We start from the raw sequence: 14,253 nt of genomic DNA on the forward strand, positions 1-14,253 counted from the left end.
AGTTCCCTTTAAAGGGCACCTATGATGCAAATTCACCTTTGGAAGCTGTTTAGACAGAAGTTCATTGTTGCAACAAGGCTTAAATGTTTTCCACCACAAATACATCAAATAACCTTTGTTACTTGTTAAACTTGTTATTTTGACTCTCGGCTTCATCAGTCTCATCATGTCTGTCTCTTTACTGTTTATCCGAACATGACGCAGTAAAAGTAGACATGCATGTAGGAACGATGGGTTGGGAGAACCAGCTCATTTGCATATTAAGGCAATTAAAAAAGATGCTAGTGTAATGGGGTGATCCCCAAAGGGGAGGGGTTTCCCACTCGTATGCGTGTAATGGGGGATCCCCAAGGGGGAGGGGTTTCCTCATTATGTTTAGGTGAATGGAGTTAGAAATTAAGCTCACCACCCCTTTAAAAGTGTGGAGGTTTTGCTTCCGTTATCTCCATGGCATGGAATAGTGGCAGTGTGTTGAGTGCGTGCAAACTTTTGATGTGCGTTAAGCATTAAGCGTTGAGCAGTAAGCCTGAAGTATTTAGAAAAACCTGTAATTCTGTTTCTTTGGCCTGCGGAAGTGCAATCGCATCAGCGAGTAACGGTATGTTTCTGTTTATGTCTTTAGCTATTTCTAGCGAGTTTTAGAGCTGTTAATTAATAATAAATAATTCTTTTAGCTACATCCATGTATGATCGGTGGATTGCTCACCATTTGCGTTAAGAGCCAGTTGACTGGGCTGCGGGTAAGTTTCTATTTGAGAGTCTGTAAATGTTTTATCTAGAAATATGATTTTAAACGTTAACATGCGAATGAATATTGACTGGTTGTTTTATAGAGTGCCCGTTGCTGTTTTGCTGCTGTCTGGCGACCCGTTTGTGCTACGGAGGGGCGATTCACTTTCCTTCTCGGCACCTGATTGTGTGACTCGGTTGCATCAAGGCAGAGTGTGTGTGTGTGTGTAGGATTGTGTGTGGGTGTGGGTGTGGGTGTGAGCGCGCGCTTATTGTGCGAGGGTGCGCTAAATTCTTTCGATGTTGGCGCGGTTGTGATTGTGCGTGTATGTGTGCAGTGTTGTGATTTAACTATTTGGTGGGTTTGTATTTTGTTTGTGTAAATTGTGAAGGGCTGTTATTGTTCAACTTACATTTCAATACTAACAGCAAGGATTACCTTATATGGGGAGGGTTGTGTTATTTTGGCTTTGTTTGTTATGCGGGTGGTTTATTTTGAGTGTGGGTTAGTTTCTCTTTATTAATGAGTGTTTTGTTTTGAAGGTTTCGTTTGCACTGGAGTGTGGCATTTTCCTTTTTTTTCCTTTTGATCTTTCCCAATGGTATATCCTGTGTAATATTGAGTGTGATAGAGCAGTGGCCACTGACAACCATTATACAAACCATTGTATTGTTTTGTGACTTATTGTAATTGACTATCTGTTTTATATGATTACATTTTAAAGAAAAACTCTATTTAAGTGTCTAATAAAAGATTGTTTGTACACATCTCTGCTTTATTTCCATTTGTTTGGAGAAAACCTGAAGTTGTGGGTAGTAACGTGAACCTCTATTTGGTTATATTCAGTACAGTACGGGCCCCGGTCACATTTGGCGTAGTAGGCAGGGTCCCTTTACAAGCAGGGGTGTGTACTCAATCCTTGGACACTTTGTGTTTGTTGAGAAACCTTTTTTTTTTTTTTTTTTTTTCGTTTCATTTTGTTGTTTATTGTGAATGCTTTTGTGTGAGTGTGGTTGTTTTACAGCAGCAAAGCAGCACCGGGCAGTGATTTAAAGGAAGCCTTCCAAGACTCACCGTTGTTCAGGTTATTAGTGAGTATTTGTTTTGTTTTCTGTGTTTTTTTTTTTTGTTTGTTTTTTGTTCTTTACCTTAATGATGGAGGGTGAGTTGGATGAGCTGCGCAGGCAGGTTCAGTCCCTGCAATCGGAGAATGAACAGTTACAGCATCAAGCTAACTCTGCAGCCAGGCCTTCAGTGAGTGCTAGTTCTGTTGTTGATACCAATGCCCATGCCTCTGGTGTGTCAGATGCTTCTAGACCAATAGCAGAGCGTATTATTCTTATTCCTAGAGAGCGACGATGTTCCACGTTTAGTGGAAGGGGAGATGAGGATGTGTTTGAGTGGATAGAGGAGATAAAGAGTAATTTACGGGCCAGAAATTTACCAGCAAGGGAAGAAGCCCTATTTATCCTTGATCATCTGGGTGGGTCTGCTAGAAGTGAAATTAAATTTAGACCAAGGGTTGAGAGAGAGGATCCAGAAAAGGTGTTTTCAGTTTTAAGAGAGTTATATGGATGTGCATACTCTTATATCTCCCTCCAGGAGCAGTTTTTTTCTCGTAAACAGGAAGAAGGCGAGTCCTTGCAAGATTTTTCACATGCCCTTTTCGCTTTGATGGAGAAGGTTGTACAATGTGCTCCGGGTGGTGTCCCTAATTCTGCTATCTTATTTAGGGATCAATTTGTAGAACACGTTGTTGACAATAGTCTACGTCGTGAGCTTAAGCGTTATGTTCGGCTCCATCCACAGTCCACTATTCTGGATGTAAGGAAGGAGGCAATTAGGTGGGTTGATGAGGGGTTTCGTCCTAATACGCGTGAACGAAGTCATTCTGTTCCCTCCCTTGCTACCCAGTATAGGGTTCATGGACATGGTCCACCATCAAGCAGTCGAGGTAATTCAACAGAGATAGCTGAATTAAAGGAGATGTTAAAGGCCCAACAAGAGCAACTTAATCGGCTCACTCAAGGCCTGCAGCAGCTGCAGTCCCGGCATGCAGCTAATCCATCTAGGCGGGTGAACCCTATTATCTGCAGACGCTGTAACCAACCAGGGCATATTGCCCGGAATTGTATAGTGGATTTTCGTAGATCCACTGAACAGCCGAGGGTGGTGTCACAGCAGAGTAATGCAGTGGGTGCTAGTAGGCCGTCGGAAAACTTCAACCCCCTGAATTGTTGAGCCACACTTCAGGAGGGGTAGCCACTGGCTCACAGCCCTCTGAGTTGAAAGGGAAGCAAGCACTTTGTAAGTTAGTAGGTAATTGTCCTTCTGTCACTATTACTATGGGTGGGGTAGAGGTTCCATGTTTACTGGACACTGGGTCCATGGTGACCACTATTTCAGAAGGATTTTTTTTCCAACATTTTGAGCCTTGGGGCAAAGAGAAGTTACAACGCTGTGGATGGCTCCAGCTACGTGCTGCAAATGGTTTAGAAATACCTTATTTGGGTTACCTGGAGTTAGATTTTGTTGTTCTTGGGAAGAACATCCAGAATAAGGGGGTACTCGTGGTGAAAGACCTGCCCAATTCCTTACCAGGTGGGTTTCCTGGGCTGTTGGGCATGAATGTCATTCAGGAGTGTTTTAGGGAGTTGTTTAGTCAGCATGGTTCCAGTCTCCCTACTGTGCGGGAGGTTCCTGCATGGTATTCTGCTTTGCAATATTGTAGGGAGACTGAAACTGACAATTGTGAGATTACAGAAAGATTGGCTAGGGTTGGGGGTCGAGAAGCAGTGCGAATCCCTGCTGATTCATTGCGTTTTGTGCCTGTCACATTTTCCTTACCTGTAGGCCCTTCACCTTTCTTGCTTTTTGAGCCACTAGGGACGGAGAATTCACTTCCGGCTGGTCTACTGGCCTCTGTATCTTTAGTACCAATTGTTCGGGGTGTGGCTTTTGTACCCATAGTTAATGTGGGGGAACAGGATTCCCTGTTGCAGCCGCATGTAGTAGTAGGGACATTGTGTAAAGTTCAGACTGTTCTACAGCTAGATGTTATGACTCCACCAGAGGAACAGGCCCATCTTCAAGCAACAACTGCATTGCAAACGGTGAGAGGGGACACAGTGGAGGAGGCCATCCATACTTTGGATCTGCCTCAGCTGTCTTTGGATCAGCAGGCTCAGGTTAAATCTCTGCTGAGTAAATATAGATATGTTTTTTCAGCTCATGAGGGTGATTTGGGTTGTACTGAGCTCATAACTCATCAGATTCCTTTGCTTGATAGTAAGCCAATACGGCAGAGATATCGACGCTTGCCCCCTTCTGATTATGAGGCAGTTAAGGAGCATATTCACCAGTTGTTGCAGAATCAGGTGATTAGAGAGAGCTCTAGCCCGTATGCCTCTCCAATTGTGGTTGTGTGGAAAAAAGATGGGCAGATTCGTCTTTGTGTTGATTATAGGCAGTTGAATGGTAAGACGCGGAAGGATGCTTTCCCTCTGCCACGAATTGAAGAATCACTGGATGCCCTGAGTGGAGCCCAATGGTTTTCCACATTGGATCTTGCCAGTGGCTATAATCAAGTACCAGTGGCAGAGGGAGATAAGTGTAAGACCGCTTTTTGCACGCCCTTTGGGCTATTTGAATTTAATCGAATGCCCTTTGGGTTGTGCAATGCCCCTAGTACCTTTCAACGCCTTATGGAGCGCATGTTTGGGGACCAAAGGTTCCAGACTTTGTTACTCTATTTAGACGACATCATAATTTTTTCGTCCACTATTGCACAACACTTGGAGAGGCTGGAAATGTTTTTTGTTCGACTACAGCGAGAGGGTCTTAAGGCCAAACTAGAGAAATGTTGCTTTTTCCAACAAAAAGTAAGTTACTTGGGGCATGTAGTGTCTAAGGAGGGGGTATCAACTGACCCAGCCAAGATTAGTGTAGTGGCAGAGTGGAAGCGTCCAACTAATGTGACTGAGTTGAGGTCCTTTTTAGGCTTTACAAGTTATTACAGACGCTTTGTAGAGGGATTTGCACGGTAAGCAGCCCCGTTACATCACCTTGTTGCAGATTTGGTGGGGACAAAGAAGAAGAGGGGTTCAGGAAAGTCAATTGAAAGTTGTTGGACCGAGGATTGTGAACTGGGCTTTCAAAATTTGAAGCAGCGACTGGTGACTGCTCCTGTGCTGACTTATGCAGATTTCTCTCTCCCATTTGTGTTGGAAATTGATGCGAGTCATTCTGGGTTAGGGGCTGTGCTGAGTCAGGAGAAGGATGGGAAGCTGAGGCCAGTTGCTTATGCTAGCCGGGGGCTTCGTCCCACAGAAAGAAATATGCAAAACTATAGCTCCATGAAATTGGAGCTATTGGCATTAAAATGGGCGCTAACCGAAAAGTTTAGGGACTACCTCTTAGGACAGAAGTGTGTAGTGTACACAGATAACAATCCCTTGAGTTATCTTAGGACAGCCAAGTTGGGTGCTTTAGAGCAGCGCTGGGCTTCTCAGCTTGCAGCTTTTGATTTTGATATCCGATATCGTCCAGGCCGTGTTAACGGTAATGCAGATGCCTTGTCCCGTCAGTATACAGCGCCACCATCTTCACAGAACGATTGTGGCACCACTATCCTGTTCGAAAGAGGTGCCAGGAATGTAGTCAGTGTGCAGTCTCAAAGTTAAACCAGCCACTAGCCCGTGCACCTATGGGCCATTTGCTGGCATCAAGACCAAATCAAATCTTGGCAGTTGATTTTACTACATTGGAGCGGGCTTACATCTGATTACAGATGTGTTTTCAAAATACACTCAAGCTGTGCCCACACAGGATCAGAAAGCAATCACAGTAGCTAACATCTTGATCCACGAGTGGTTTTATAGGTTTGGGGTACCTGCGCAGATTCCCTCAGATCAAGGTCGGAATTTTGAGGGTGCAGTGGTCTCTCAGCTTTGTCAGTTGTATGGGGTTCAGAAGACTCGCACTGTTCCATATCACCCTCAGGGAAATGGGCAGTGCGAGCGTTTTAATCGAACCCTTCATGACTTATTACGTACATTGTCTGTGGAACAAAAGAGGTCATGGACTTGCCATATCGCACAGGTATGTTTTGCCTATAATACAACGCCTCACCAGACTACTGGTGAGTCGCCGTATTTCTTGATGTTTGGGCAGGTTCCTAGACTTCCAGTGGATTTCTTGCTCACAGCTGTGGATGCACCTGTCAGTGGGCAGGTGAAAGATTGGGTGGACGAGCATAGAGAGACCCTAAAAGAACATATAGCAGAGTGAGGGCTCGGCTGAATAGAGCCGCAGAACTTTGTAGGAAACGCCATGGTCAGGTAGGAAAGGAGTCTGCATTGCAAGAAGGCCAAGAAGTTTATTTGCTTGACCAAGGTGTTCGTGGTCGTCATAAAATTCAAAATCATTAGTCCAGCACTGTTTACAAAGTGGTCCAATCCCTGATAGGTGAGGGTGGTGTATACACCATAGTAGAGGCTGATAATCCCTCTCGGGTGAAGCAGGTGCATAGGTCTCATTTAAGGTTAGTACCTAATACAGGAGGCTCGCGGCACGTGGTTGAACCAGAGATGGGAGTGTCAGAAGATAATTGGGATGAGGTTTTAGACTCCTCAGTGGCAGTGGATGAGGTAGATAATTTGGACGTAGTCCTTATAGGTGTTAACCCTTTTGCCTCAGGTGTAGTTGAGGTAGAGCCACCATTGGAGCAGGAAAGGTTGGTGAGTGCAGAGACTCCTCTCCCTGCTATTAATCCCCCAAGGGAAACAACAGAGGGCGATAGGCGTCGAACTACTAGGGCCACTGCCGGAAAACAGTCAAACCCGCATCATTTGCCAAGGGCTGCAGTAGTCGTTCAAAATGTACATCTAAATAGAGAGGGGGTGGATGTTTCATTGCAACCTAGTCAGGCTCAGAATAGTCCTTTCCGTCCATGGTTGTAAGTTGTATCATCGGTACGATGATAGAAAAGCCAGGGGTAAATGTACGGGCCCCGGTCACAATAGAATGTCATCTTACCCCAGAATGCTTATCGTCAGCAGGGTGTAATACATAATTCGAGGGGTATTTTGAGCTGAAACTTTAGACAATTTGGAAACCACAAAGATAAATCTTACATCTTGTAAAAAGAGTAAAATATGTGCCTGTCAAGAGTAGTTGGTGGTTTTTAAGATCATTCAGAATGAGTAAAGAAATCATTGATAAACTATTTAATTGAACATTTATACATCTTATTTTTCAGTCATATTGTAATAACTGCATACTAATGTCTATTAATGCAAAAATATTTCTTAAATGATGAATTAAATATTTGCTAATGCTTAACTATTCATAGTGTACAGTTATAAAGTACTACCGATTTAGTTTTTGTTGAAAAATTGATGATGATTTGTACCTAAAAGGCTGCTGCCAATACCTTTTTTAGGCTGATGCAATAATTGCCTTCATTCAGGCAGGCTTCTGTCACTGCTTCTGTCAGGCAGGCTTCCGTCCCTTTTGGTTTGCTTAGGAAATGGTCACAGGCAGATTCCCCATTCTCATCTTCTTCGATATCCATTCAATGCATTTGATCTAAAATCATACCATGTTCATATATTTGGTAGCTATTCTCTTTTTGGGGATGGTATTTCAACAATTTTCACAGACCTTCAATTTGAATGCCATCAAGTGACTTTCCCTGGAGGATTCCAAGACAGCCTTTGTCCACTGCAAAGAGCAGCTTGGAAATTCTTGTGAGCTAAACTGTTGCTTCAGTGAGTCTGTAGTGATCACGGTGGACACATATATCATGTCCCAGGATGTCAGCTACCTGATCAAGTTCATTGTGTATAAGATTTAATATTTGTGACAGGGTTGCGATGTGTTTCCTTAGCTGTGTTGAGCGCAGATATTCTGTTTTTTCATAATTTGTGTCTCAACCAGTCTTGACCATAGTAGTGAGTGAAACATTTTGGCCTGGGGAAGAGATAGACATTTGTTTCCTCTACACCACATTGCATTCTGTTGTTAATTAGCTGGTTCAAGGATTAAACCATGTCGGGTGTTAGAAGAACAGCAACGTTTTGTTCAAACTTGCCTCGGATTTCAATATGTGAAAAGTGTTTGCAGAGCTTTTTTTCAAATTGGGAAAGTCCTAAAGACACGTCATTGAGAAGTGGTTTGTATCTCTGTGAGTAAAGCTCTCTAAACGCATTTTGGACACCTCCCCTGCACGCCATCAATTAAAAACTATTATCTGCAATAGTGGCTTTCGCAAGATCAGCATATTTTTACGGAGATGACTTCTGGCTCAGTTTGTCAGAGGTAACTGTTGCAGCCTGTTCCAGGTGAGTGTGAAGAAGCTGTACGTCTTGTGTGAAGGGTAAAGCTGATGGTCTGTTGAACTTTTTTCTCACTATGTGTGTTTAAGGTGAAGTGTCAAACAAGTTCACACCATCTAGAAGCATTTAGAGACTTCAGTTGATTTGATCAAGTCCACATTTTCTGTCATCAGAGCCCTGCAGTGAATGATAGCTGCAATTTTCTGCAAAGAATGCCCTATTTTGAGCGCTAGACTTGGTGCTGTGTAGGTGTGATTTTCTTCGTCAAAATCAGACACTTTTTTCACTTTTTCACTTTTATGAAGTCAGTACGTAAAGCCAACAAGACATGTACAATGACATTACGGACAACTGACTCATCCTGCTTAATGGGGTCCAGAAGCTTCCAAACACACTAACAGAAAGTTTCAGAGAACACAGACTCCGCAGCTTATAAGCTCAAGCCTTTGCCCCTTGTAGGCTCGCCTGAGGTTCTTTTTGGCATCTGCGAGTGTGTCGCCACAACTTTTTGTGGGAAAATATCCCTTTGCAATAGATGCAGTTAATAAATTTTGACTGCTTAGAATTTTGACTGATTTTAATTTGACTTGCCCTGTTCCACTTTTTATTGTGCTCGAAGTTACGATTCTGTTACATACAAATGTTGTACAACATTCTGTATAATAATAATAATATTAACAACATCGAACAAAATAACAGAACAAGCAAAAGTTATTCTTCAACTGGAAAACAGAATTATGGATGCAGAGCGATACAATTGAAGATAGGATGCAGAGCAATACAAATGAAGATGGTGTCTATGTCTGTACAGGAAATGGAAAATAAAATGTAAGGTAATGGAGATATGTAAAGAAATGATGCCTGAGATGGCGGCTAGGATGAATGGAGTAGTGGATGTAGCTCACAGGCTGGGCAGACCTGTGCCTGGTCGAGCAAGAGCTATAATCATCCTTTTTTGCTTTGCGATGGATGCGAGATCAATCGAAAGAGGATACATCAGTCCATGCATTGCTGTGACCCCATGTGCTAGACTCTATTGTGTCTGTGCTTGACCCAATCGTGACTGTGCATGTGCTGGACCCCGCTGTGTCTGTGCTGGATCCTACTGTGCCTGTGCTTGACCCAATTGTGACTGTGCATGTGCTGGAACCCACTGTGTCTGTGCTGGACCCCACCGCCCCTGTACCTGTGCTGGACCCCACTGCTCCTAACCCCACCACTGCTTCAACGAAAAGAAAAAAAGGCAAATGTATTTCCAAAGTTTTTAAACAGTTGTGAATGTAAAACATTTTATCCCATATTAATTTACCAATCTAATCTTTTTTTTAGAGTCAAGAAGACAAGAAACATAAAGGTGAAGTATATCTAAAGGCTAATATCTAGTACAGAAATATGATGTTTTGCTGGTATGTGTTAAAGGTGTAAAAACATAATTGTAAAATGCTATGTATTTATTACTTTTGTAATGTACTCTTTTTTTGTTTGTTTCATTTATAGCAGGCAATTGTTCAGAATGTATGGAACGGCTGGAGAACAACAGCTTTCCATACCAGACGATATTGAAAAACAGAATGAAAGGAGTAAGTGATTTTGATAAATAATTTCCCAGTTTTACTTGTTTAATGTAATGTTTTACATTTTACAACTTTTTTAATTCTAGAGATTAAATTTGTTACTTTTATTCTTATAGCATTTGTTTATTTATAGCATTTTATAGATTGTTTAAAAGCAACTTTTTGGTGGTTAACAGGAAAATTATCATTCAATGAAACTTGTACTTAAAACATATAAAAAAGGCTCTAAGTATTCGGGATTGCTTAAAAAGGCACAAGGTGGATAAATCTACCTTGGCCCTGACAAGTATAATTGCAGAGGTATGTATGACCACAGATGTTGTAATAATTTTAGTGTTGTTGCTAAGTAGTTAAACAAATATCCTTAGAAAATTACAGCCTGATCTAAATATGTTCCAACTAGGCACCTTCCTTTAGGTGATGCATTTATATTTTTTGTTTTTTGTTAAGAATATTGAGTGATTCATCAGTGCAATCTTTTTTTTCACCCTATCTATATCAGAGCATAAGCTAAATCCCAGAAAAAAAAACAATTCTTTATTGCAATACAGTTCAAAAGCAGCATAAAATACAGCCTCTAGTTAAATAATATTGGAAATAGAAATACTGCATATTCACCTTCTTGAAGAGTTTAGATCCAACCCAACAAACCAAACTACTTTTAATCTGAAAGGGCTCTTGACAACTACAAGTTATTATCAATTCAATGAGGGTTGCATAATCTGATAGCCTGATATTAATTGGTTTCTATTGCTGTACCTTTTTAATTCTTCAAATTAAATTTCTGCACTTGTCATTACAGGTGGCAATTGCTTCGGAGGGAGAACTGTATAAAGTTCCAGCATATGTAAATGGAACAACACTCCAGTGCTATTCCAAAGAATTACAACAGTTCCTTGTCTCCTGCCCCAGTCTTGAGACAAAGATTATCACAATCAAGAAGGAACACAAGCTGTTACCTATAAAAAACAAGTTCAGGCGTTGATCTTTCTTTTTCTTTTCTTTCTTTCTTTCTTTCTTTCTTTCTTTCAATTGAGTGAATAATTAAGCAGCTTTTTTCCATCTGTTCAATTGTTTATAATTATTGTGTGATAAAAGTTTGTAAGAAAGTTTGTTTATGAGTTTGTTAATAACCGTTAATAATAAATACTTGTTATTAAAGTTAATGAAATTCATGTTTTTGCTTGTGCTTATGTGCTTTTACAAGTACTTTGAACTTAAAACAGCTAATGCTGTTACAGCATATTTAATTACTGTGTAACTAAAGGGAACAAGGCTTCACTTTATTTTACAACCCGCAAATGCTGTATTTACCCTGTAATTACAGGGAACAAGGAGGGAACAAGCTGGACTTCAATGCACAAGTGTATATTTGGACAGTAAGAACAGAAAACTACAGCTGATTGATTAAATGCCAAATTGCACACTACATTTTTCTATAAAAACATCAGCTATTCATTGAAATGTAACAGTTGGTCCCCCCGTTCTGCAGACAGCAGTAAAAATGCAAGCCTGTTTTAATCGGCATTAAACCCTGCAGTATATCATTTGACAAATACACAACTACGTTACACAGAGCCCAACATGGAAGATTGTGATTGGGTCAGCCCAATGTCAATAAAGAAAAGAACCAATGGGCTGCGGATTATGTCACCCGGCTCTGTCCGGAAAAGAAACATCTTACTTTCAGAGCGTGACACAGCTCACAGCACCGTCAATCACTGAGGCAGAAAGACATGATAGTCTGCTGAGTGTTTTATGGGCCGATCAGATCATAAGAAGATGATCAGCCCGGCCCATAAAGTACATCGAAACAGCAGGAAACTTGCGGGTCTGCCCTGGCAACAACAGAAAAAAAAAAAAAACTGCGTTAATTGCGTAAATTTTTTTTAACGCGTTAATTATTTCAAATTAATCGCAAGTGTTAACGCGTTAATTTTGACAGCGCTAATATATATATATATATATATATATATATATATACACACACATACATCATAAATATATGGAATAATCTATACAAAGATTGATTAATAATAATAAGATTCTGAGTTCGTTTGGCCGGAATGTGCATAACATACCATAACATAACATTTTTTCTTTTTTTGCAAAACGCTATATATCCACCTTATGCTATATTCTAAGAAAAGCTAGAGAATCAGTGTTTTCTTTTGATAAGTAAGATGAAGTTATGTAAGTTAAGTTACATAATCGACTTGTAGCTTGTTACAGAAAGAGTGGAGGGCGGCTCCATGTGTGTGTGACCGTAGCTTAAACTGCGGTCACACTAGAGTTTGTAGGTGCGAAATTCTGTCATGCGGCGCTTCGAAAAGGGGCGGGATTAAACTAGATGATTAGACATTTAAAAAGCGAGCGATTGCTTAATGTTTTAAATTTCTGTCTAGAGAGGTCATGTTTTGATCCTCGATCAGTCTCACGCAGTAAAGTGATGCAATTTCACAGGTCAGAGTTCACAAAGCTGAGGAATTCGCATGCATATGAATAGAAATCTATGGGAGGAAAAGCCCAGTGTGACCGCAGTTTAAGGTGCTTATAATCCACTGATAACACTGAGAAGTAACTTCCCTGATGAGCACGGGATAAGGGAATTTGCAAGTTACCACAGCACATCATGGATCCTAATTTACTAGCTGAGATGAGCATTGGTGCACATTGTGGTCAACTTAAGGCAAGAGATGCAATTTCTTAAAGATTTTACTGGCCTGGCATGTCAGAAGACACTGTGAAATGGGTAAGCTAATGCACTTTATGAATACTTCAGTTCACTGAATTTATAAAATCAAAAAATTGCATTACTTTTAACTTAACTCATCATTGTTTGAGGTGTCACAGGGCACTGTTTGCCAAAAAAGCCGGAGACATGTAAAACACAAACCACATTATATTCCAATCAAGGTGCTACATCCATGTTTCTTACATTGTTTAATTGTCAGGGTTTTTGTGCTCTTTGTCTCCCTCTTGTGTCTGTTTATTTGTGTGCAGTTACACCTGTTACCAATTTCCTTGTTTCTATGTCCCCATTGCTCTCACCTGCTTTCCCTGATTATTTGGCTATTCAGTTTCCCCTTCTCCCACGTTCTGTGCTTGATAATTCTTTGCTGTCAGTAAGCTTTCTATGCTACTTGTCCTACCTGTATCCAAGTTTGTTGAGTCTTGTGAACTTCGTCTCGTCGTGTTCTGTCTCTACCCGTTTGTTGTTTGTTTCACTGTGCTTTGGCTCACCTCTACTTTGCCCACAATCTGTGCTTGAGTGAAGCCAATCCATCCAATCTCCTGCCTGAGGTCTGTTCTTTTATAACTGTTTTGATGAGAAACCTTTATGTTCGACCTGCCAGCATCGTCCAGGAGTAGGCCCTGTACTTTGACTGCCTGTGTTATATCTGTTACAAATGTGTGACTCTTTCTCATAAATCCTAGAAGAGGAGTTTTGTCTTCCTTTGGTTGAAATAAACTTTGTTGAATTTCTCCCTTGCCCCTTCAGAACACTGACATTAATTAAACTTTTGACAACAGTACAAATGTAAGATTTGTATTAAAGCAATATTTCACCCATAACTGAACATTCTGCCATCTTTTATACACCCTTCACATGCTTAAAACACATTTGGATTCCTTTATTCTGTTAAAGGAAGATATTTAGAAAAAACAAGTGACCGAAAACAAATGATGAGGTAATTGTAGTTTTGGGTGAACTATCCATGTAATATTTTGCATGCATCTAACAAAATGTCTTATTACAGTCCAAATGTTAAAATTCAATGCTAACCTGCTTGACAGACTAAGGTTTCATTAGAGCTTGTTGGAGTGGATTTGGTAGGGAAGTTGGTGAAAACGGACCATCAAAATCAGTATATTTTAGTCATCATAGACTATTGCAGAAAATGGGCACAGGCATATCCGCTCAAAACCAAATGTGCAGCAGAAGTAGCACTTAAATTTCTGTATAAGTTTGAAGTCCCCAAACGGTTCTTAACAGATCAAGGAAGGGAGTTTGTCAACACTGTAAGCATTTGTATCCTTTTTTACAAAAACTCCTTAAATGCAGATGCAATTGTTGAAGTAAAAGTCAAAATTATTAGTCCTCTGGTATTTTTTTTTAATGTTTTTTGTTCCACAAGGAATTTTTACAGTATTTCATTTAAGTAGTCTACAAAACAAATTACTGTTATACAATGACTTGCATAGTTATCTTAATTAACCTTGTTATGTCTTTGAATTGTACATTTTAATATGAATACTAGTATCTTGAGAATTTTGTAAAATATTATGTGCTGTAATCATGGCAAATATAAAAGTTATTATCTGTTATTTAAAATCAGTTATTGTAACAATTTAATAATGACAATGTTTCTGTTAAAATTATGAAAATATATTTCGGGGTGGGGGGGGTCTAATAATTCAAGAGGTGTAATAATTCTGATTCAATTTATTTTACATTAAATGTACAGACACTTTGTGCAGTCAACAAAAATTACTATACTAATAAACTGTTTATATACAACTTTAGATCAACACTGAAATCTGCCAGATACATGGGGAATTAAGAGGAGGCTCTGTGCTCCATACCACCCTCAGACTAACGGGCTGGTGG

General features: G+C 40.3%; 2 protein-coding genes and 1 pseudogene across 3 annotated transcripts in view; 1 reads left to right on the forward strand and 2 right to left on the reverse strand.

The window, feature by feature from the left end:
* Positions 1–14,253, forward strand: part of LOC141381800 (uncharacterized) — an 887,475-nt gene that overhangs the window by 746,882 nt on the left and 126,340 nt on the right. The window lies entirely within an intron of this gene.
* Positions 1–14,253, reverse strand: part of LOC137491131 (uncharacterized) — a 246,740-nt gene that overhangs the window by 189,891 nt on the left and 42,596 nt on the right. The window lies entirely within an intron of this gene.
* The window catches only part of LOC147845122 (uncharacterized), a 67,079-nt pseudogene continuing 59,994 nt past the window's right edge, over positions 7,169–14,253 (reverse strand). Inside the window, exons 2-3 of the transcript XR_015484252.2 lie at positions 8,570–14,253; positions 7,169–8,296 (exon numbers count right to left, since the gene is read on the reverse strand). The exon at positions 8,570–14,253 is cut by the window's right edge and continues 770 nt beyond it. The product of XR_015484252.2 is annotated as an uncharacterized LOC147845122, transcript variant X1 (transcript). The remainder of the gene's footprint in view (positions 8,297–8,569) is intronic.

Source organism: Danio rerio, chromosome 4, assembly GCF_052040795.2.
Source record: "Danio rerio strain M-AB ecotype USA chromosome 4, GRCz13ab, whole genome shotgun sequence".
Classification (NCBI taxonomy): Eukaryota; Metazoa; Chordata; class Actinopteri; order Cypriniformes; family Danionidae; genus Danio; species Danio rerio.